General features: G+C 42.6%; 1 protein-coding gene and 1 non-coding gene across 3 annotated transcripts in view; both read right to left on the reverse strand.

Moving 5' to 3' along the window:
- Nucleotides 1-8,041, reverse strand: part of Ino80 (INO80 complex ATPase subunit) — a 112,066-nt gene extending 104,025 nt beyond the window's left edge. For both annotated transcript variants that reach the window (XM_020176189.2, XM_020176182.2), the window contains exon 1: nt 7,983-8,041. The gene's annotated coding sequence lies outside the window, so the exon portion shown is untranslated. The remainder of the gene's footprint in view (nt 1-7,982) is intronic.
- A 17,340-nt stretch (nt 8,042-25,381) lies between these two features.
- Nucleotides 25,382-25,454, reverse strand: Trnaa-agc (transfer RNA alanine (anticodon AGC)). The gene has a single exon. It is a non-coding gene; the product is annotated as a tRNA-Ala (tRNA).
- Nucleotides 25,455-25,781: the final 327 nt, after the last annotated feature.

Consider the following 25,781-nt stretch of genomic DNA (forward strand, 5'->3'; position numbering starts at 1 on the left):
AAATGAACCAAGCCTTGTATGCACATATGAATAATAAAAGAAAAAGGAAATAAATAAATAAATAAAGTTCTTTGGTGTCCAAAAAAAAAAAAAAATCCTGTCTCCATGATCCATTTATTTAACTGTTCCATTGTAATGTGTTTATCAGAACAGTTACCCTGTATCCCTACACAACTTCATCGACTAGAGTACAGTGCTTATGTACAATACACACTTCACTTATTTCTAGGGTTATTTAGGTGAGCATCTTCCTCTCCTCTTTTTTTTTTTTTTTGGTAGTACAAGGTTTGAACTTGGGGCCTCACGTGTATTAGGCAGGTGCTCTACCACTTGAGCCACTCCACCTGCCTTTTTCGGTGTTGGGTATTTTCGAGATACTTGAGAGAACTATTTGCCTGGGATGGGTTCAAACTTCAATCCTACTGATCTCAAAGTCCCAATTAGCTAGGATCAGAGATGTGAGTTATTAGCGTCCAGCGCCTCGTCTTCTTTCCAATAAGGTTATTTGGCACATGTGTGACACAGATTCTGTTGTCACAGGCACATTCTTTCCTGGGATCCCTTGGCCTCCTAAATGATTTTTAAATTTTGCCTAAATTAAGGTTTACTCTTTGTGCTATAATGGCCCATGGCTTTGACAAATGCATAGTACCATGGTTCTACCATTACATTATCAGAACACTTTAATCAAGCACTATTTTAAATGAACTAGATGGTACTACATCCCTTGACAGAAGCAGGCAGGGTAGAAAGAGTAGCTGAAGTCAAGAGCAGGGAGTGTAAGCCACTCAGAAGCCATAATTAGACTCTGGGACTATCTGCTTTCCTCCCCTACAGGGTCCCAACAGCCTCACTGTAAAATGAGGGTGTTGAATTGAGATACTACATAGTATTTATAAACATTATATGCCAGATTGTTAAGCATTTCACACAGATTATTTCTTTTTTCCTCTCTCTCTCTCTCTCTACAGTACTGGGGTTTGAACTCAGGCCTTCACACTTGTTAGGTAAGTGCTCTAACACTTGAACCACATCTACAGTCCTTTTTGCTTTAGTGTGATCCACCTGTTTCCCACTGGGATTACAATGTGTACCACCACACCCTACTTGTTCTTTGAGATAGGGTCTCCCTAACTTTTCACCTGGGCTGGCCTTGAACCATGACCCGCCCACCTAAACTGTATCTCTTTTATTTCTAACAACTCGTAAAGTAGATACTATTATTATTTCCATTTAAAACACAGAATTGGACTGGGGGTGTGGCACAAGCCTGCCAAACAAGTGCAAAAAATAATCTATTGTGACATGTGATAAGCGTATGAATTTAAATTTCCAGTGCCTATTCTCTACAAAATAAGGACAATTGTCATCCTTACTTAACAGATGAGGTACTGAGACTTAAAGAGCTTTCCAGAGGCCACACAGTTAATCGGAGGGAAAGCTAAAATTCCAATCGAGGTTATCAGGGTCTACGATCTAGAAGGGATTCAACTGCACTATACCCCCAGCAGAATACATTACTTCTGTTAAGGCAGATTTGGTCCTTTAAACAAATGAAATTAATGCCTCAAATTGTTTTTGTGTGGCACTAAGGTTTGAATCGGTATGTTTTAAAAACAAATAAAAGCTAGGCGTGGTAGGTCTCTCATGCTTGTAAACCTGTAATCCTAGCACTTGGGAGAAAGAAGCAAGAGGATTCAGAGTTCAAGGCAAGCTTGGTCTACTATGAAGGGAGACTGCCTCAAAACAAAAAACAAAACAAAAAAACCTAACTTTTAGTAATTCATATCTGTACTTCAAGAAAAACATTTAGGTTTATATTTCTCCATGTGTGCTTCTCTTTGTAGAGTCTCTGTATTCTGTACACATACATGTACAACTGCATTAACTCATTACTCTATTACTTACTAGACTGTTACAGTCTATGGTGGATGCTCAACAAACTGCCGCTGGGAAGTTCAAAAAGCACTAAGTGCACAGTAAATATCAAGCTAGTGGAATAAGAAGTTTCATAAACCATTGGTACATGTATCAATAAATGATTTACTGATCAGGACTGAACAAGTCTCTAGCTTTATAATCCTTAAATTATTTCTGGTCTGTTTTTAAGCTTTAACCACATTCTGCTCTAATAAATTCCAAAAATGGACTACTCATTATTGAAGCCCTGTCAAGCTAGTTCTAATTTTCTTTCAACTCAATACAAGTTTCATTTTATTTCAGTGTGGGGTAGAACCCAGGTCCTATTATACATGCTTGGCAAGCAAGCGCTCTACACTGAGTCACACCTACAACCTCGGAGTCAAATTGCTTTATTTCCAGATGAGAATCCCACCATTGCCTTCATTGTTACCTCACCATTTTGAAAACTTCCATCCTGCTCAGTATATTCCTTATACTGATGGGTTATAGGAACCCATCCAGAAGTCTAAGAGTGGATACAGAGTAAGCCTACTTTATTTGTGCAGATTTATTACACACGGTTTTGATCAAGCGCAGTAAAAATAAAATTAAAAAGACAAAAGTTTTAAGTTCCCACACATGCATTCCACAGCTCCGTGGACGTGAAGTTCTCAGTCAGTCCTGCGCTGTGCTCAGCTGTGTTTAAACCGCTTTGTGATCTGCTGAGTGTTTCCCTGTCCTTAATTTTGTGAAAATCTCCCTACAAAAAGCAAATGGTGCCCAAAAAGCAGGTAAGTGGATGTGCTTAACTGAAGTGATAAAGTGAAAATGTGAGCTCTGTTCGAAGGTGGCCTGTCTCTAGTGGAAGTTGGGCAGCATTATAGGAGAAACGAATCCGGCATGCGGGTGCAGCACTGAACTCTGTGCACCCTGAGCGTGTGCAGGTTTTCCTCAATGGTGGTCTCCTTGGAACCACAGACCCACAAACACCAAGGGTCTACTGTTTACTGTAGTGCAATATCTTAACCAAAACAATGCAGGTTTTTCCTCCCCCTTGGTTTTTGGAGACAGGGTCTTGTTCTGTAGCCCAAGTGGGCCTCAAACTGGCAACTCTCTGCCTCAGTCTCCCAGTGCTTGAGATTACAGGCACCACCCCACTGGGCCTTGATTTTTTTTCAGATGCAGGGACTCAAACTCAGGCCCTTATACATGCTGTGCATGTGCAACTATGCCCCCAGCCATGTACGTACATTTTTAAATTTTATTTTTCACAACCTTATTGGAAATAACTAACATTTTATTGGCAATATATTCAGCCATATTCTCAAAGAAAAACTGATCACTTGGCCTACCACCCTTTTTACTATATTAATGTTTATTGGTCATTTTTCTGTTCACACAGTCACTGAAACTTTATTCTAATTTAGCTAATAACCTCTTACCAGAAAAGCTATCACATGCCAAACGAGAGGTACCTTATTTGTTCTTTTACAGAAATAAAAATATATATTCTTTTTTTTTTTGGGGGGGGAACTGAGGTTATAAATTCAGAGTTTCCCGCTTGCAAAGCAGGCGCTCTATCACTTGAACACACCTCTAGCCCTAGAAATATGAATATTCCTAGTAGCAATTCCAGAACAAAGAGACTATACCTGAATACGTGAAAAAATCCCACATATGTGTTGTTTGTTACTGCTACCTAACATTTAATGCTCCCTTTTCCAAATTAAAACTAAATCAATGTCACAACCTTTGGTGTACTTATTTCCTCAAAATAACAAACATTCATTGATGTGCTAAGTGTTTGTTTATGTCACTTAATCTCCTAAACGGAAGTTATAACATTCGTTTTATAGATTAAAACTGAGAATCAAGCCATACACTGGTGGCTTACGCTACTCAGAAGGCAGAGATCAGGAGGATCATGGTTCGAAGCCAGTCCAGGCAAAATAGCTTACAAGACCTCATCTCAAAAATACCCCGCACAAAAAAGGACTGGTGGAATGACTCAAGTGATAGAGTACCTGCTTTGCAAATGCAAAGCCTTACGTTCAAAGCCCAGTCCCACCAAAAAAAAAGAAAAAAGAAATGTCCCTATGTAGGTATTAAAGACACCAGTATCACCCTAAGAAAGTCCACTGTATCCTGATTAGCAACTGAATCCAGTGTTTCTACAACTGAATTTCTGATTTGATGTACATAAAAGAATCATTTGATAACTTTAGGCTTTTTTACAAAATGTTCTTCAGAATATCTTTGGGAAAGCTGAAAGGCTAAAATAAGACAATACTGATTTACTGGCTATTTGATTTTACTGTTTTAATTATCATCTGGTTTTGTGAGGATTAAAAAGATAATACGATATCTAGCACGCTAACTGACTCTTGTGAGGTATTTTACTGTCAGGCATGGTTGTCCATACTTATAATCCCAGCAGTGGGAGGCTAAGGAAGGTGAATGGGGACTCTGAGATCAGGAAGGGCTCCACAGTGAGTTCTGGACCAGGCTGGACTACATCACAAGACCCTGTCTCCAAAAAAAAAAAAAAAAAAGAGCTCTTTAATAATAGTGCCTATGGTCTTTGCATCCTCTGCAAAGGCTATAGCCTATCATATCAAAATACTAAAGCTTTAAGACTTGTCTTCAAGTTCACTTATTTTCCTATACATAACCCCATATCATATGCTGACTACTCTAAAAGTCACTGCATTTTAACATTTCTATTTTGTGTGAACTTGCATGTTGGCCTATTTAATCCCTAACCAGTTTTTATCTTCTTTTGGTCAGAAAAGATTTCTTACCTAGCCCTGTGTGTACAAAATAACTAGCAATCAAATCCATTACAATACTTTTCTTCAGTAATACTATGAACAACTTTCATTAAGTGAAATTATAACACCATAGCTTATGATCTGTTGTTTTGACTTAAGTGCATTTCTACCTTATGTATGCAAAATGTTATTAGTCATGAACTGTTTTTGTTTTTTTCAGTACTAAGGATGGAACCTAGCACACTGCACATGTTAGGCAAGCACTCTACCACTGAGCTACACCCCCATTCCTTAGTTTTTGAGACAGGGTCTTGCTATGTAGCTCAGACTGTCATTGAACTTGAGATGTAGCCTAAGTTGGTAGTTCAGGCTGACCTTAAACTTTTGATCCTTCTGTCTTGGCCTTGCATCATCATACCCAGGTGTTTTCTTTGTTTTGTTTTTTGCTTTTGCAGTACTGGGGCTTGAACTCAGGGCCTTCACCTTGAACCACTCCACCAGCCCTATTTTTGTGAAGGGTTTTTCAAGATAGGGTCTCTCAAACTATTTGCCTAGGCTGGCTTCGAACCACAATCCTCCTGATCACTGCCTCCTGAGTAGCTAGGATTACAGGTGTGAGCCACTGGCACCTGCAGTTTTTTGTACTGCTGGGGATCAAACCCAAAGCACCCCATGCATGATAGGCAGGTACTCTAACCACTGGTACATCCCCAGCACAGTCCTAACCCTTTCTAATCATATTTGTGCTCTCCACAGCTATTTACTACCAAAATTCATAGATGTTCAAAAACTGATTCAAACTATTTTCAGAATGAAAGGTATGCAACTCTGATACACTGTATCAGAGACAGATTCTGAGAACTGTGATGTGGGGCAATGTTTGTGGTCATGCAATCATTATATAGTAGGTTTATACTAATATAGATGGTATAACCCACTCCACACCTAAGCTAATGTGGTATAGGCATAGTTGTATATGTAGTTCTGAAATGTCATTATGTGGCACATGACTGACTACACAGTAATTCCTTAGTAACATGGAGATTGGGTGCGGGACTCTTCTATATCAAAATACAAGGATAATCAAGTCCCTTATATAAAATGATGTAGTATTTGCATATAACCTGTACACATCTTTCTACTGACTTTAGGTTTCTTGTAATATCTAAAACAATAAGTTATGTAAATAGTTGTTACACACCAGGTACCAGTGGCTCACGGCTATAATCCTAGCTACTCAGGAGGCAGAGATTAGAAGATCGAGGTTCAAAGCCACCCTGGGAAAATGGTTCTAGAGACCCTATCTTGAAAAAAACCCATCACAAAAAAGGTTGGTGGAGTGGCTCAAGGTGTAGGCCATCAATTTAAACCCCGGTTAAAAAAAAAAAAAAAAGTTGTTATACTGTATTGTTGTATTTACAGAATGACAAGAAAAAATTTCTGTATGTGTTCAGTACAGACACAACCAACTACATAGTAGAGAAAAGATGCAAAATGAACAATGCTCAAACAAGCACTAGAGAGACTTGAGGATCTGTGAAACAGGGGAGGAGAGTACAGCAGGGTTTGCCTACACACCATTTCATTTTCCAGGATTTATCACAGTGTTCAGCCTGTGGCAAATTCAAGATTTGTTTTTCGAAACTTTCTAAAGTTTTTAAAAAATATTTTAAAGCCAAGATTGGTTAAATCCAAGGATGCAGAACCCACTGATGATAATCTCAAATCCTTTCAGTTTATTGGACATATCTTGGAAGATTCAGTTTATATGAAATGGAAATGCCCAGAATAAGCAAGTCTAAGGAGAAAGAAAACAGATTAGTGATTACTAGGAACCAAGGAGAGAGGAAACAGGGAGTGACTGTTTAAAAAGACTTCTAGGTCTTCTTTTTGAAGTGACGGACCATCTAGTGGTGACAGCTAAACAACTCTATGTATATACTAAAAGGCATCCAATTATGCCTAATTCCGCTGAATCTTTTGGGCATGTGCATGGTATCTCAATGAAACTGTTACTTTTTTTTTTAATCTTTTCATTTTTGATGCTGGGATGCAACCCAGAGCATCGTGCATAGTAAGCATTCGCTCTACCACTGGGCTACAGCCCAGTCCGAAATAGTTACTTTTAGGAAGAAAAAAAAGAGCCAGGCACCTGTGGCTCACACCCATATACTCGGGAGGCTGAGATCAGGAGGATCGATGATGAAGGCCAGCCCAGCAGTTACTTAGCAAGACCTCATCTCCCAAATAACCAGAGCAAAATGGACTGGAAGTATGGCTCAAGCAGTAGAGCATCTGCTTTGTAAGCGTAAACCGTGAGTTCAAACTCCAGTTCCAAAGAAAAAAAAAGAGAAAAAGGTCAGATGTGGTGGTACACAACTGTAATCCCAGACTGAAGTAGGAGAATTACAAGCTCAAGGCCAACCAGAACTACATAAAGGAATGCTGTCTCTCCTTTGGTAAGGCACAATGAAAACTGGGAAAAAAATCACGATTCAACCTCCAAATCCCCTCCCCCATTTCTAACAAGACCATGAATCTAGAGACTGTGAACCTAAGAATTCTGGGCACGGTTGGCTGGTAACTAAAATAGTTAAGTGCTTTCTTGGGCTCTATCACTCCTAAACTGTAGGGGGCTTCTATCCTCGGTGATTACGGAAGTAGTACTTTTCATCTGCAAGCTCAAGAAGGAATGTCAAAAACGATGACATTTGCCTAGACGCCCTGCTAAAGCCTAAAAATGCAAAGGGGGTGTCATCTACATAGTCCCAAGTCAGTGCACATGTTGGCCTGCCCCCAACTAACACCAACCAACAGGGTGCACCATTCACCCCTGTCCCAGCTTGCTCCCCACAAACTGACACTTCTATTACAGAGATCTCATTTCTTTAAATTGACAGGCATGACGCTCACCCGCTGCCCACTCCAGCCCCGGCAGCCTCCGCCCTGCCCCTCCCCACACCCAAACCCACACACGTGTTAGCCCGACACCGCCCCACCGGGTCCCACGTGCACCTGGTCTAACATACTCCCCACGTGTGGGTGCCCCACGGGTTTCCTCAGGTAGCTGAGGTCACCGCGTGACCCCGAGTGTCCAGAGGTAGGAGAGGGGAAGGACGAGGCCCTGGTCTCAGAGGTCCCAACCCCGTGGGGAGTGTCCACACCCATCCTCCCTACCAACCCCAACAAATCCAAGGGCCGGGGGCGACGGCCCCTTTAAGACGCGGCCCAGCCGCCGCCCGCAGAGAGGGGCGCAACGGGGCCTACACGACCCCCCTCCGCTCGCCCGCCCACCTCTAGTCACCTCACCTCGGGCCGCGGGGCCCCGCCGCCGCGGCGGCGGCGGAGGGGGGGCGGGGTGCGGGCGGGGTCCGGAGGGGGGGGTCGCCCCGCCGACTGTGGAGCCGCGGTTCGCTCTCTGAGGCCGTGGGACGGTGACTGCGTTGGACGTGAACGCTCCTAGCTCGCTCCCTCGGCGGCTCCTGGGACCCCAAGATGGCGGCGGCGCTGAGGCGGCTGCGGGCGCTGGGCCGGCGGCGGCGGCGGCCACTTTCACTCACTGAGAGGAGCGGAGCAGGGACACGGGGAGCCATGGCGGGGGGGAGGAGAGGCGCCATAGCCAGGCCAGAACAATCGAGCCGTTACTCGGCGGGCTTACCCCCGCCCCGCCCACGCTCGCTACTAGTCACCAGCCCTTGGCCGTCCGGTGCCGCTGCCTTCGGCCCTGTGCAGCTGGTACCCCGCCGCTGCCTCCTGGCGCCCCGCGCGGACCGGGGTTCTGGGGGGAGACCCTCATCTATACTATCTGAGTGCAGATTGGTCGAGACTGGGACTGGCGAAGATTGCCGAAAGGCGGCGGGGAGGAGGAGGAGGATGTCATCGCTAGAGTGAGCAAGCAGATCTCGCGGGAGCAAGTATCGCGAGAGTTGTTCAGACCTGCAACCGCTTAAGAAAGGTTACTTGTTCCGGAAGTAACGTCAATGGAAATCGCCCAGGATCCTGGGAATGTTTGTCCTCGCCGGCAGGAGGTGGGAGGGGCTGGCGAATACTGAAAATATTGGCGGGTGAGCGAGCCAGAAGTTTCGCGCTGGTGGTGGGCGGACCCCGATACCGGTTGGACACCCCGAGGCAGCTATGGCTGCCGGAGCACTATTAACCTTGGGGATTTCCCCATATCTGGTCTCCTGCGGGCGGTGCAAAACCGCTGGAGCAGGGAGACTTCTTAGCTTCGATACACTTTCCAATTGAACCAGCCGGGTGAGGCGTGTCAGCACGTGCGGCCACGGAGTTCCCTTTTCTTTCCATTTGTATTTGGTCTCTTGGGTTCCATGTAAGGGGGACTCCCCACCCAAATAGTTTGGGACCCACGCTTTGGAAGAAGTATAAGGAATTGTTAGTCTTCACTCTGGTTCCTTTCCTGCAGCAGTCAGTTGTTCAGTGTGATGTTTTGTCTGACCCTGTTTGTTTCCAGTTTATAGCCCATTAAACTATGCTTCAGAATTGGACTGCTTTCAGTTCCGAGCCTGTGAAAAGAAAGAAAATTGACCTTTTTTTGTAATGCTGCTTGGCTTCAGTATGCTTTAGGCGCAAGAGAAAAATGACCCATAAATGGATCTCAAGTTACCGCAACATCTAGCAATGGAATTACTTTGTCAGAGAAAAGGCAAATGGGAAGAAGTCCCATATATGCTTTTTTTTCTTTTTTCTTTTTTTTTTTTTTTTTTTTTTTTTTTTGCGGTAATGAGGTTTGAACTAAGGGCTTGCTTGCTAGGCTGGTGCCCTACTACCTGAGCATATTTCTCTTTTTGAAAGAGAAAGCAAATGAGACCCATATTGGGTCCCATAATCCAAGAAACCTTGTGTTACTTTGTCAGAAAGCCTGCTCAGGTAGTCAGGCACTGGTGCCTCACACCTGTTATTGTAGCTACTTGGGAGGCTGACATCAGGAGGATTGTGGTTCCAAAGCAATCCAGGCAAACAGTTTTTGAGACCCCATCCCTAAAAAATAACCAGACCAAAGTGGGCTGGAGGTGTGGCTGAAGAGTTAGCCTGCTTTGCAAGCACAAAGCCCTGACTTCAACTGCCAGTCCCACAAAAAAAAAAAAAAAAAAAAAAAGCCTGCTCAGCACAGGTGCAAAATTCATGGTTCAGCAAGCAGAAAAACATGACACAGAACAGGGGCAAAAAGAAAGTAACTTAAAATGCTCTAAAGTCCATCAAGGGATCCATCACCTACAAGCTCTTCAGCTGGTGGCTACAGCCACTTTGCCCTCTTATGGGGCAAATGGGTGGAGGAATATTCAGAGAGGAGGAGATACCTAGAATGGTCACTCCCTCCCATGTCTAACAGGTGCCACTGAAAGCCAGGCAGGGCAGGCAGCTTGAGTACTTTGGATGCATCCCCTTTTCCCTACTTCTGATCTATTTGGGGAAATAGTAGAACATTATTGCTCTATTCTGAACATATCAGGACAATCCCTCCCATGTGGAAGATTTGTTTGCCTCCGTTTCATAGCCCAACTTGGGCTGATACTCAGAATCTCCTGAACATTATGCTGTTGACTGAAGCCCAAGGGCTGTCTCTACTGTATCCAATGAATCCTGCCAGAGTAGAGGCAAATGAAGTTGGCCCTACAACTTGAACCCAGCTAGGACATGAATAACCTTGGATTGGCCCATCAGGAGCCCAGCACAGTGGCTCACACCTGTAATCCTAGCTACTCAGGAGGTGTAGGTAGGAGTCTAGATCCTAGGCTGGCCCTACCTGAAAAATAAACTAAAGCAAAAAGGTCTGGGGTCATGGCTCAACTGTAGAATGTTTATCCATTGGGCACAGGCCCTAAGTTCAAAGAAAAGAAAAGAAGGAAACGTAGGAATTGCCTACTAACAGTGCTTAAAAAGGGATGTTACCAAATTAAAGAGGTTTTACAGGGCTCAGGAGTTCAAATAAAATTCTCAGGAGGATCCCTCCTGAGGAGTACTATGTATCAGAAGTACTGTGAAGACAATCCTGAGACTCCAAAAATTTTTTTAAAAAATAGTAAACATCACTCTTACCAACCAAACTGCTCTTGATATAAAAAGGAAATCACAAAATGTGGATGGGACTTTAGGAATGTCTTCTTTCACCCGGTAGAAATGGCTGGTTAGGTTTATAATAACAAAAATCAAGCCCAAGAGTTGAAGACCAGTAGAAAAATGAAGCAACAGGCTCCCTTGCTTAACAGCAGCACTACAGAAACCCAGAGGGAAAACAAAAGATTAGAAGAACCCAAAGAAGGTAAGCAACAGTCAGCCACCTCAGGAAAGAATCAGAGCAATTTCTGTAAGGAAAAAAACTCAAGATTAAAGATTGCCCAAGATTAGAGAAGCTAAAAGAGTTGGAAAAACAAGATAAAAACTCTGCCAACTCACAAACAAAACAGAAACAAAAAAAGAACTCTGCCAACTGAAATGGTAGGATTAAAAGAAATTTCTGGTAAAGAATGAAGAAGCCAGTGGCACCTGTAGATGTAACATAGTCTCATTTTATTCCCAGAGGAGCTTTGGCTACAAATGACAGTAGGAACAAGTTAATGACTTTCTTATAAATATGGAGGCTTACTTTTTCTGTCATTAACACACGCTAATCTGATGCAAAAAAATCATGATTGATTTTTCATGACTTTTGGGGGCAGCCTTAATTGTCTTTGGAGTGCCATCTTGGCAAAATTAACTTAAAGCATAGCCTTATGCCCAGTTTCTCTACTGAGCCATGATTTGCTTGCAAAACTGAATGATCAGATAATGTTTTCACCAGGTTGGCTAAGAAATAGAAGTTTCACCTAAATATGCCTGCCACCTCCAGATGCTGTTGCATCAGAATAACTCTGGGAAGGCTTGAAGGTACCAGAAGACATCTTGAATCAGGTAAAGAGGGTTCATATGGGCAGACCAAACTGCCATCCCTGTCCATAGTCTCAAAAGGAAGTCCATGGACTATAACTAACCAACTTCACAATATCCTTTAAAGGAGAAGTCACAAAAGAATTCAGATACTCCTGAGCCATTCCCCATATGATACACTCATTCACCCAGGGCAAAGGATGAATTACAAAGAATATCAGTTTGTGTAGAACCTGGGGGCCATAAATCAAAGAGTGAAGGATATACATCCATTTGTTCCCAACTCTTACATTTTCCTGAACACCTTATCAGACGACCTATGTTGGTTCACTATACTAAACTTACAGGATTCCTTTCTCTGCATCCCACAAAAGAAAACTGTTAAGAGATACTTGCTTTTGAGTGGCAGGACCCAGAGACATATGCCATACAACAATTTTGTGGGACCATTCTTCTGTAAGAGTTTAAGTCCTCTTCCACAATCTTTGAAAGCATACTAGCCATAGACTCAAGAGACCCTTAGCTAAAAGGACTCCTTTAAGCCAGGCATGGTGGCACATGCCTGAAATCCCAGCACTCAGGAGGTTGAAGCAAGAGGATAATGAGTCTGACACCAGCCTAACTACATAGCAAGGTCCTATCTCAAACCTCCAAAAAAAAAAAAAGGACTTCTGCACTTCTGCAATATGTAAGTAACATTTTAAGAACAAAGTGGCAAAGTGGCTTCAACTGAAAATACTGGGCTAGAGGCGTGGCTCAAGCAATAGAGCACCTACCTGCCAAAAAAGAGAAAAAGAACATACTGCTCAAACCTTATATTTCTTGACTGATAGAAGGACATAAAGTCTCCAAGAAAAAAGCCCAGTCTGTCAAGATACTGTTAAGTATTTGGGATGTGAATTCTCCAAGGGACAGAAAAATTTGTTCATTAATCAGAGAGGAACCATCAACCATGTAGCCACCCCCGTGAGCCACCAACAATTATGTAACTTTTGGGGGATAGCCAGATTTTGCCATCCGGATTCTCAACTTTGGGCTAATTGTTAAACTTTTTGGAGGCTTTAAAGGGAAATGATCTACAGTGGCCTAGGAATTACCAACAGTCTGGTGCCAATGGCTCACGCCTGTAATCCTAGCTACTCAGGAGGCAGAGATCAGGAGGATTGAGGTTTGAAGCCAGCCCTGGCAAATAGTTCATGAGCCTCTACCTTGAAAATACCGAACACCAAAAAGGGCTGGCAGAGTGGCCCAATGGGTAGCCCTCCTGCCTAGCAAGCATGAAGTCCTGAGTTTAAACCCCAAACAACCAAGACAAAAGAAATACCAACAAACCTTCAAACAGATAAAGAAAAAGCTGTTTACCACTACAGGTTTGTGCCTCCCAGATTTAAGAAAGTCTTCTGACCTTTTAATACATAAAAAGTAGGGAAGGAGTCCTCCTGAAGTGTAACTCAGACTCTCCATCCTTTTGCTGCCTTATGGCTTCCTAATGCAGTGGTCAGACAGCAAAGAGATGGCCTTCTTGCCTCCAGAAAGTGGCAGCAACCTGTGATGCTCTCCAGGAAACTGGAAAGCTCACTCTGGAGCAGTGTATTACCCCTACCCCCAACTGTGTTCTGTTATGAGCAAAAAGGAGGCTATTGGCTAACTTCACATCAGTTGGGAAGATGTCATGCCATCCTGTTAGACAACTCTAATGTAAAAGTAGTTTCTACTCTTAAGTCTGCCACTTTGTTGGCCATCAACTTCAGTGAGCTCCTTTACATGATCATCTTCAGATAATTAAGCTTTCCAGTGAGCTAGATCTGACCCACCAATCACTGGGAAAATTGGACCTGGAAGTGTTCACTGACCATAGCAATTTCGTGGTTCAAGGACAATGCTGGGCCAGAGGTACCCCTGATATCTTGCAAGAGACCAGTAAAAGCAAAGGCCTTACTCCCTGTCACCTCAGTACAGAAGGCTGAATTCATGACCTTCATGAGAGTTCTACTATTGAGTAAAAATAAAGTGATTGATAATTGCTCCAGGTGTGAATTCTCAGTCATTTACCCTCATTGGGCTCTAGAAAGAGGCTTATTAACCTCAGGAAATAGGATACTAGATGCTTTTGAAATTCTGGCTGTTACTTTAACAAACCAAAGGAAGTAGCCATAATTCATCATCCACGAAACAAATTGGCTGACCAAGCTTCCAGAAAGGCAGCATGAACCATGAGCTTTGAGGCACTTGACTCCAACTGGTCCCAGGATTACAGGCATAAGCTACTGGTGCCCAGCTTGAATCACACTTTTAAAAAAGCCACTACAGCCAGGTGCCAGTGGCTCATGCCTATAATCCTAGCTACTCAGGAGGTAGTAATGAGGAGGATCGTGGTTCAAAGCCAGTATGGGCAAATCGTTCCGTGAGAACCTATCTCAAAAAACCCTTCATGAAAAACAGGGCTGGTGGAGTGGATCAAGGTGTAGGCCCTGTATTCAAGTTCCAGTACTAGAAAAAAAAAATCCATTACAGCCAGACTTGGTCTACTCCAACCTCCAGCACTCAGGAGATGAGGCAGGAGGCTCACAAGTTTGAGGCCAGCCTGTGCTACATAATGAGATCCTGTCTCAAAAAGAAAAAAGGGCTGGGCAGTGGTGGCCCATGCCTGTAATCCTAACAACTTGAAAGGCTGAGATTGAGAAGGTCCTGGTTCAAGGTCAGCCTCAACAAATAGTTGGCAAGACCCCATCTCTAAAATAACTACAGCAAAATGGACTGAAAGTGTGGTTCAAGCTGTAGAGTGCCTGCTTTGCACGTGCAAAGCCTGAGTTCAAACCCCAGTCCCATAAAAAAAAAAAACAAAAAAAAAAGTGGGGTGTGGTTCAAGTGGTAGAACACCGCACAGCAAGCAAGAGGCCCTGAGTTCAAACCCCAGTACAAAGAAAGGAAAGAACCAATGCAAGAATCTGCCAAGAGACCAACTTGAAAATGCTCTCTTTTTCAGCAATAAGGATGGCACCTAGGTACAGACTCCCAATTGAGCTCAAAGGAATTAATGTAGTGGAAACCATTCTAGTTATCCTCACTAGGACACCAGGACACCTAACTAGGAAGGAAAATCATAATTACTGATTATTGAAAACCTTTAATGAGATCCTAACTTGTCTTTGTGAATTTGCTTCCAACAGATATCCCTCTGTGTCAGTTTAAGGGTGGAGGACCAACTGCCTGTCAGATGCAATGGGCCCTCAGGTATTCTGGTGACTGCCCACTTATTTGTTAAACTTGCAGGAATTAAATGTTGGATACATCACACCCAAGTCAAGCTTACCCAAGTGTGACTCCAACGCAACCAAAGACTGATGGACATGTGACCCAATCACAGTTTCTCTTTGAAGTTTCTCTTCAAAAAGACATTGTTAGCCAGTTGTAGTGGCACACACCTATAACCCTAGCACTAGGGAGGCTGAGGCAGGAAGGAAGATGTGAGTTGGAGGTCAATGTGGGCTGTGTAGCAAGACCCTGTTCACCTCTCTACCAAAAAAAGATATTACAAACATAATTGTCCATACTACCTGTTTGTCATTCCTCTAGAAATTTTAGTGTGATTTCTGTTTACAGTCTTTAAACTCATATTTGTGTGAAAAGATAACTGCATTCTCTGTATGTGTCTGTTTTTTTTTTCTCACATAGAAAGGTAAGTCTGTGACCAGGATCTTTCAAACCCTGGCTAAGACAGGACTTTTAACTGATTGTTTGATATGTCATCCAAAACCCCCCATGGTTCATGACCATATCAACTCCTTGGATTTTCCTGTAACTCTCCACTGTGCCTAACGTTTCTGTGAAATATGATAAAAGACCCTCCAAAGTAACATACGGAGTAAGACTAAACACCTAAGACCCCGTGAGCCCCTCCCTTTCCCTTTGTATTTTTTTAACTTCACAGAGAGAAGCTTGGGTTTTGCCTTAAATCCTGAGGTTATGAATTATTGTGAGCCCAACAGTATTGCTAAAATCAAAACACTGTTTAGCTGGGCACCAGTGGCTCAAGCCTGTAACCCTTACTTCCCAGAAGACAGAGATCAGGAGGATTGTGGTTCAAAGCCAGTCCTGGGCAAATAGTTCCACAAGATAGTTCCCTATCTTGAAAAAAACTGTCACTAAAAAGGGCTGGTGGAGAGACTCAAGATGTAGGCCCTAAGTTCAAACCCCAGTACCACAAAAAAGCAACAGGTGCAGTGGTTCAAGTGATAAGAGCACCTGCCTACCAAGCATGAGGCCCTAAGTTCAAACCTCAGTACCACCAACAAAAAAACAAAACAAACAAAAGACTCTTTAGACTTCCATTTCTCCATAATAGTTCAGCTAAATTTTGTGTAAGGAAAAGCCATTCTGAAGCACCTACCTACCTCCTATCACGGCCTTGATAAAGTCTATCAAAGAACCACACTCTTCTCCTTTGCCTACGAGAGACTCAATGTTTGAGATACTCAGCATCCACATTCTCCTGTTAGGTCTTTTTTTTTTTTCCTGCCAAACTGGGGTTTGAACTTGAGGCCTGGCCCTTAGCTAGATAAGTGCTTACCACATGAGCCTTGAGTCTTGCTAACTTTTGCCCAGACTAGGCTTGACCTTCTGTCCTCTCAGTCTCCATCTCCTGAACAACCGGGAAAGGGTGTGGGAGAGCATGTCCAGCTTCCGTTGTATATCTATAAAGGTCTGTTTTTTGGCTCCGGACTTGGCCCCTAGTAAATCCAACTAATAACATTTGATAAAAGATCAAATCCCACTGGTTACAGACCACAGGCTCTAACCCAGGAAGCTTTGCCCCAAGACCCGGAGCTCAATTTAAGCAATTTATCAAGGATCCTGTGTGCTCTGATGGGATACTTGTTTGCTTGCAGGAGCTTTGAAAGCTGTCTGGACAGCTGGAGAATTGGGGGAACTTGTCTACTAGGATATCCCATGCCTTTCTAACCACCAGTCCCAAAAAACTAAGCACTAAGCTAGCTCTTATAAACTTAAGAACTAAACCTGGGGGTATAACTTAATGATCGAGATGGCTTGCCAGCAATGCATGAGGTCCTGGGTTCAATCCCAACCACAGTAAGTAAGAGAGAACCAATAAGGTGGATCTTGATATACATTCAGTACATTCTACCTTCAGTGAAGGGTAAGAGGCCACAGATGTGATTAAAATCCATCACCTTGGAAGGCTGGGGGCATGGCTCAAGTGGTGGAGCCCCTGAATAGCAAGCGCAAAGCCCTGAGTTCAGACCCCAATATCACCAAAATTAAAAAAAAAAAAAAAAAAAGCATCATCCTTGAACTAACTAATGTAACTGACTAGGCCAGCTTCATTCAGCTGAAGTAGTGTGACTGCTCCAGACTTTAACCTTGCCAAGCAAGGAGGGATTTGTAGTATAGCAAATAGTTTCTGTTGTATTCATATCAACAGCTCTGCTGAAAATGAACTGACCTTGAAAAGATTTGAATACATGTTTCCTGACTTAACAAGTATCCCCAGAAGCACGAGGAATACATGAGTAAGGTTCTCAGGATTGTTTTCTGGGTCCTCAGGGCTTTGAGTCTATTTTCTGAGCTATGTAAATTAGGAATACCCATTTTATGGATCCAATTTGTAATTTTTGTTATAAATAAATGTATTTAAAAATACTGCAGTAAAGCAATTGCTAGGGAGCTCAAACGATGAGGTTTTGGTTTGGTTTTTGTTTTTTATTTTGACAGTACTAGGTTTTAAACTCAAGGTCTTATGCTTGCTAGGCAGGCACTCTATTGCTTGAGCCATGCCCCAACCCTTTTTTGTGTGAAATATTTTCCACATAGGGTTTCTCAAACTATTTGCCAGAGCTGACTTAGAACCATGATCCTCCTGATCTCTGCCTCTTGAGTAGCTAGGATTATAGGCATGAACCAACGGCCCCCTGCACTCATACTGGTTTCACAGAGCCTTGAATTTACTCCAGGATCTTGTAAATATTTCAAATTTTATGTGAAGCAATTTCATTCCTCCATTTCCCCGTACTTCACCCCTTCTCAGCAGGAAACAGCTCTGTCAGTCATTGTCCTTATTCCTACAAGATTGAGATATTATGAAATAGACTGGGGATTTGTAACTGGACCCCATAATTAAATTAATATTTTTTCTCTTGTAAGGGACTTAAACCATTGTCCCTTCCTAAGGTTGAAAAACCAAAGAGAGGCTGGGCATGATAGCTCATGCCTGTAATCCTAGCTACTCAAGAGGCAGAGATCAGGAGGATCAAGATTTGAGGCCAGCTTGGGCAAAAAAAATAAAGCAAAAAGAGTCAGGGGTGAGACTCAAGTAGTAGAGTGCTTGCCTAGCAAATACAAGGTACTGAGTTCAGATCCCAGTACCACCAAAAAACAAAAAGGAAATGCCAAGCAGCACATTCTTTCCTCTGGCCAAGCTAACCAGACCTTGAGCTGTAATTAGGAATTGCTAACCTTGTCTTTGTTAGAGAAGAATGAACAACATCACAAATAATTTACAAGCTTGTTTTCCAGAACCGTAGATTGCTCAATGGCCTACCACATTTCCTCTCCCATCAAGGCTGAAAATCTTGATTTTATCAAAACTTAAGAAATCACTAAACCAGGCAATGGTGTCTCAGCCTGTGATCCTGAGAGGCTGGACCCAGAGGATTGAGGTTTGAGATCAGCCAGGGCAATTAATCCCCATCTCCAAAAATAACCAAAGCAAAATGGACTGGAGGTGTGATTTAAGTGGTAGAGAGCCTGCTTTGCAAGCACAAAGCCCCAAGTTCAAACCACAGTCCCACCAAAATAAAAAATAAATTTTAAAATTACCAGAGCAGCTGGGTGCCAGTGACTCACATCTGTAAGCCTAGCTACACAGGAGGCAGAGATCAGGAGGATCACAGTTCAAAGTCAGCCCAGGTAAATAGTTCATGAGATCCTATCTTGAAAAAAACCTTCCACAAAACAGGGCTGGTGGAGTGGCTTAAGTGGTAGAACACCTAGCTTTAGTTGGTGCCTTCTTGATCAAGCTTTCTGTACTCCAAGCACTGGCCAGTTCAGTATTTGGTATTTGCTGTTCATTGGACGCACAAATCTGACTTTGGGGGTTGATAACAATAGGATTGCTTGAGGGGAAGGATAGGCTGAACTGAGGATATTTTATCCTCAGTTTCTGGCCCCTTTGAGTGGGGTCATGGATTGTCAGGGAAATGCTTGGTGGGTAGTGCCAGTCCTATGCAGTACTTAGTTTGGGGCTCCCCATTAGCCTCAGGAATCCAGAGCACTACAGGTTAGATAAGGCAACACAGTTAGATGCAGGCTTTAGGATTCAAAGACTTGGGAACGCATACTGTCCCACAGACATGGTGAGTATCTGGAGAGGGAATACTTGATTTCATTGGTGGCAACTCTGTAGTCTGAACTTCCTGCTACTCAACATTTACTAAAGTAAGTTTAGTGTGGAGCCCATAGGTGGAAGAGAATTAGAACTTTCTGGACATTAAATATGTTGATATTTCAGGTTCCTTGGATCTCATGATTAATCCATTTCATTCTGGCCATCAGCATTTAAGCAGGAAAACATTTGCTTAGGGAAGCAGACTTCTTAGGCAAATTCACTCCATCTTTTTTGGAGGGAAGGTTCTGGGAATTGAGCCCCAGGCCTCAAGCATGCTAAATGTGCACCCTACAGCCAAGCTACACCTCCAGCCCCAATTCCGTGGAACTCTACAAAGTAAATTTTGATTAATGGCTAAAGCACAGTATGCTGCCCTTTGTGGTAGGAAAAGGGTTTAAGAAAACATCTAGATATCTGCTCATTTGTGCTGAAAAAACTCAAAAATGAACCGTAAACTGTAATGGGATTGCTTGCCCGTGTGAGAGGGTGGGAAAGGAGAGGAGTGGGCACTACATAGTAGATTGAGGAGGGAATGACAAGTCCTCCAGTATAGGGCTCTTAGAATCCTAGTACTTAACGTGCATTACCTCACAGTTACAGCTTTTCTCGTGACAACTTAAAATCTGCTTATCAGTTTTATGGTCACCAAATTGTCTTTAACTTATTTCTCCTTTTGTAACTGGAAATTTTATCCTTTGACCAACATCTCCCCAACCCTACACTTCCTGGAAGAGTTCTTTTTTTTGGGTAGGACTAGGGTTTGAACTCAGTGCTTCATGCTTGCAAAGCAGGTGCTCTACTGCTTGAGCCACACATTCAGTCCATTTATTTGATTATTTTGGAGATGGGGTCTTGCAAACTTTTCCCAGACTGCCCTCCAACCAGTCCAATCTTAGTCTCCTAAATAGCTACCAGTGCCTGGCCATATAAGAGTTCTTAATTTAGTCTTCATATAGATCCTTCACTAAGTCTGTCTCCTGGAAATGTCTTCCTTCAGTTTACTTTTACTTGCTTCAAAGTGTCCTTTTTAAGCTGAACGCTGGTGGGTCACACTGTAATTCTAGCTACTTGGAAGACTGAGTTCGAAAAGATCACAGTTCAAGACCAGCCCAGCAAACAATTCTAGAGATCCTATTGCAAAATACCCCACAGAAAAAAGGGCTGGGTGGGAGAGTGCCTCAAGTGGTAGAGCGCCTGGCTAGCAAGCAGGAAGCCCTCAGTCCAAACCCCAGTACCACCAAAAAAAAGTATCTCGGTATGTAGCCCAGACTCGCCTTGAATTTGAGATCCTCCTGGCCCCATCTCCCAAGTGATGGGGATTATAGCTATGTGCCAGGATAACTAGGTTAAAGAAAAATTCTTGGTTTTAATATACTCACATTTGTTGATCTTTCTTTTATAATAGTTTTTGTCATTTTTGAAACAGGGTCTGGTCTGACTGTATTGCTCAAAGTAGTCTAGAACTCCCAGGTTCCAGTGATTCTCCTGAGTGTTGGGACTATAGGCGAGTGCCTACAATTAATGTTTTCAATGTTTTGTTTAAGATAGCTTTCTCTATCCTATAATCTTTTTTTTTAAATCTAACAATATTCTACTAAGCTTAATTTATTTTACATTTAGATTTCTAACTGGAGTTGATTTTTTCATGTCATGGAAAGTAAATCTCCGGCATTACCATTTTCCATACAGAAATCCACTTTTTTCCAAGCCCATTTGCTCAGCAGTGGGCCTCCCCTTTCCACCTGCTCTGACATGCTACCCTGTTCATTTCCAGTGTTCTACAGTGTGGCACTCTCCTTCTGAGCTCTGTTGAGGTATGGTGGTCAGTTTGCCTCTCCCTCTGCCAATGCCACTTCGTCTTAAATTACTCCATTTCAAAATGTCTAATACCTAGTAAGCAAGTAGCTTTCCCTTCCCTTCTTCAGAAGCGTTCATCTGCTTTGATCCTTTATTCTTCCACTTAAATTTTAGTATCAGTTTTAACTTAAAAGATTTTTTATTGCACTACATTAAGAATTGTAATTTCTTGATATTAAATATGTCCAGGAACATTGTATCTCTACATTTATTAATTCCAATCTCTTGCTACCTCTATTTTTTTTTTTTTTTTGGTGGGATTGGAGTTTGAAGTCAGGGCTTCCTGTTTGCAAAGCAGGTGCTCTTCGGCTTGAGCCACAACTCCAGTCGATTTTTCTATGGTTGTTTTGGAGATTGGGATTTCATGGACTATTTACCTTGGGTTGGCATTGAACTTTGATCCTTCCAATCTCAGCCTCCCAAGTAGCTAGGCTTTCTTGTTACCTCTTCATGTACATCTTATAATTTTTCCTGTGGAAATTTTGTACCTTTTTAGATTTATTCCTAATTCCTTATGTTCTCAGGTATTACTATATCTTACGTATTAATAAATAAATTGCAAGAGTTTCCTCTTATATTGTATCTTTTTGTGCACCATCAGGAGTCTCTAGGGTGACGTCATAGGGTGGGTCCGTCTTCACCTGAAACAGCTTTGTAAAGTACAAAAAGCCATATAAATGTAAGTTATCGTGAACATTTAAGAACACCTGTCATCCTACCTACTCAGGAGGCAGAGATCAGGAGGATCACGGTTCAAAGCCGGGCAAATAGTTCTAGAAACCCTGTCTTGAAAAAAACCATCACAAAAAAGGACTGGTGGAATGGCTCAAGGTGTAGTCCCTGAGTTCAAACCCCCATACCCCCTCCCAAAAAAAAGGAGTTTGGTAAGTAGAAGGAAATAGCAAATACTCACCCTCAGTGGTATCATCACTATCAAGATTTTCAACATTAATATCTGTAGGTAAGACATGCAGAGCTAAAATGATGGTCAGGAGAGATAAAAAAATAAAGCAATTCAAGTATACCTGGTGTTCATTTTGTATATTTATGTTTATATTTATGTTCATTATCTCCATAATATGGCAACCAGACATGGTGGTGCATGTCTGTAATCCCAGCTACTCAGCCAGCCCTGGCAAAGTTATCAAGACACCATCTCCAAAAAAAAGTGTGGCTCAAGTTGCTGCATTCAATCCCCAGCATGGAAAAAGAAAAGTATGAAAATACTTTGTAAGTGAGGATACAATCTAAATTTAATCCCAAGAACACAAACTCAGTCATTAGTAAATCTAAGACTTGACAGACTCTGAATGGAAATCCCTGCATTCTCTCCACCATTGTCATTGTTAAGCCAAAATTCCTGGACAGAAGATTCTCTGAAATAAAAGGATTAATTAAACTCTTACTGGTGGCAGACAAGAAAATAATCAAGTCCCTGGTACAAGTTCTGCAGTTACCAGTAGCAAGGTTTTTGTTGTTGAAAGTTCTGGGGTTTGAACTCAGGGCCTGGAGCCTCTACCAATTGAGCCACAATCCCAGCCCTTTTTGCTTTATCTTTCGGAGAGAGTGTCACACTTCTTGTCTGGGGCCAGCCTCTGACTGCCATCTTCGTACCTTTGCCTGCCACAGAGCTGGGATTACAGATGTGTACTATCACACCTGGCACCCCTCCTTAAGTAAACTGAGGACATCAGAATTTTCCTCATCAAAATACCTAAAAGACCATCAGGGCATTCTGACAAAGAGCCTTAAGCATAGTACAAGGATTTTTAGCTCTCAAAGGCAAACTGGAGTTTTAAGACAGTAGGTTAAAAAAGAAAAAAAGTAGTTAAAAGTACAACAAAAAGAAATTAGATATTTAATTTCTTAAATATCTTAAGATATTTAAGATATTTAATTTCTTAAATATCTATTAGATATTTAAAAGTTATGACAACAGATACTTTTAAGATGATGCTAGAGTCAGAGGCCTGACAAGAAGGATGTAATAAATTTAGTTGTGAGTGAAAATTTGGCATACAGAAAGTTTAAAAAGGAGTGTTTCACATGTTCCTCCTACCTCAGTCTCCCTCATAGCTGAGATGACAGTCACAAGCCACTACACCGGGCAATTGTGATTTTATAATAGAGATGATGTGACGAAAGGAGAGTTTGATTGTGATGAAGAGAGACTTAAATATCTAAGGAATTTCATTCTGAAATTGCCTTCTAGGCAGGTACACTGGATAATTTTGATGCTGACATCTTCAAAGTGCTTTGAGCTTTTATTTCTCTCATGTGAAGTGATACAAGGAAACTTCTGAAAGTTCCTAAATTTAATTACAAGGCTGGGATGTTGGAGAGGAGAGATGGGGGAGGAGGGATTAATGAAATAATAAGCTACTGGCCAAAAAAGAAAAGACCACTTCACCTTCTTTTTTTGATGGTATGGGGGTTTGAACTCAGGTAAGCAGGTGTGAGCCCCTGCTAAGCAGGTGCTCTACCACTTGAGTTGCTCTGCCAGCCCTTTTGGCATTGTACATTTTCAAGATAGGGTCTCTCAAACTATTTGCCAGCCTGGCTTCAAACTGCAGTCCTCCTGATTTCTGCCTCCTGAGTAGCTAGGTTTGCAGGTGTGAGCCCCTGGGCCCTGGCACACTTCGCATTCGTGAATGTACCTTGAAACCTTAACTCACATTGGGAAATGCACAACAGTAATAATTAAAAGAACAAATATTGGGAAGCTGGCTGTGGTGACCCATACCTGTGATCTCAGCACTCCAGAGACTAAGGCAGGAGAAGCTCTAGTTCCAGGCCAGCTTAGACGACACATCTCAAAACAAGACAGAAGATCCTGTATCACATGATTCCTCCCATCAGAGGCCTAAAACTCTGACGTCGGTTCTCAGGGCTCACATCTTTGACATGTCCACAGTCACCTTGAGGTGACAAATTCTGTCAAGGATCTGTGTCCTTTCCCTGAATACACACAACTGTTAAACCCACTAATTACTGATTGCTCTATTTTTTTCAACAATGCCCTTGATCATAAATTGTTTCACAGAAACAGTTTTTAAGGGGATAGTCATCAAGGTCAATGTTTGAGATTTGTTCAGTTCCAAAGCAAGCTTATCCCAGCTGTCTGCCTCCACTGTTCTTAGAAAAAATGAGTCAGTCTCCATTTTGTTCTACATAGCCAATCCTAATTGCTTTTCCTCACAATCTGCACTGTTTGTGAGAGAACCCTTGGGCTTGCATTCCCCCACACTTTTGCTCATGAACTCAGTTCTGAGAAGAACCATCTGCTTTAAAACCTGCTTCTTCCTGGGCAAGATCTGGAATGCAGGGAGACCATGACACATTTCTCTCCCAGTGAGCTTTCTGCCCTGAGAGCTGAGAGCCCGGTGCATGGTGGTGCCACGGGCACAGGGCTTGACTTGCCTCTCTGGGTATGGAGCCGCACCTGCAAAGCCAGGACAGCAACAGTGAAGGTCCCAGTGCCATCAGCAGAGCCTCACACAAGGTAGAGCTCCCTTCCCACCTATGGTGGCTATGCAGAAGGAGGGAGACTCCCTTATGTGCCCAGCTACCTAAGGACAGGACGAGAATTGTTGACATCCTGCCCTAAGCAGGAAGATAGTCTTCAAATGACTGCGCGGTGGAGAAACTTGGCAAACCCACCTTTACCAAGGGAATGCTAATAAAGTTCACACCACCTAAGAGATTGACAGCATGCCTTCTGATGTAATATGCTACAAAGAAATCATTATAACTGAAATCTAATCATGGAGGAGTACCAGAGAAACACATTAACTCAAAAATAGCTGGGTTATGGTTTTTTGGGTTTTATTGGCAGCACTAGGGTTTGAACTCAGGGCCTCATGCTTGCTAAACAGGCGCTCTTACCACTTGAGCCACTCCACCAGCCCCTCTGTGTTTTCTTTTTATCTCATATATCAGATGTGGAGCTGAAGGAATTGGCAGTATGAAATTAATGGATCCAGACTTTTTTTTAAAAAGCCTGCTCTTCTTTGCCAAATGACCAGGAAAGGGGCAGCCTATGTCATCCAAATACCACAAAGAAATGATAACCCAACATATATCCATGCTACCAAAGACTGAGTGGGGACCTGGTCTTCTGCCCTTGTAGGCTCTGACTCCTGCCAGAGCAGCAGCACAGAAAGCCAAACACAAAGCCAGGTTCATCTGCATGGATCTTCACCCCATAGCATCTGTGCAGATTCCATGTTCATCTGGACTCCAACCCGCAACTAACAATAATAGAGTAACAATGAAAAGCAAGAGAGGACCCTGGACTTCTAGAAAGATGGAATTCCCCTGTCTCTGTCTGGAATGATGCGAGAGAAAGCCAACTGAAATATGTTTAAATAAAACCCAGAATCTTACTTTGAAATATAACATGAAAATATCTAGGTTTCAATGGAGAATCACCTAGAACCAGAAGACCCCAAACTGAATAACAACAACAAAAAAGACAATCCCTAGAAGTCAACACCACAGGACATGTTTCTTTTTTTTTTTTTTTTTTTTTCCATTATTTATTTATTTTACTTATTTATTTTGGTGGCACTGGGGCTTGAACTCAGGTCCTCATGCTTGCTAGGCAGGCACTCTACCACCTGAGCCACTCCACCAGCCGACATGTTTCTTAAAACAATTCAAATTGATATTGGTCTGTCAAGTAGAAAGGAAGTCACAACACAAAAGAGCCAGAGAACTGGGCGGGTGCAGGTGGCTCACGCCCGTAATCCTAGCTACTCAGGAGGCAGAGATCCGTAGGATTGCAGTTCAGAGCCAGCCTGGGCAAATAGTTCTGGAGACCCTATCTCAAAAAACCCATCACAAAAAAAGGGCTGGTGGAGTAGCTCAAGGTGTAGGCCCTGAGTTCAAACCTAAATACCACAAAAAAAAAAAAGCCAGAGAACAGATACAGCACTGAATCTGGGTACATTTTGTCAAAC

This window comes from Castor canadensis, chromosome 2, assembly GCF_047511655.1.
Source record: "Castor canadensis chromosome 2, mCasCan1.hap1v2, whole genome shotgun sequence".
NCBI classification, from domain to species: Eukaryota; Metazoa; Chordata; class Mammalia; order Rodentia; family Castoridae; genus Castor; species Castor canadensis.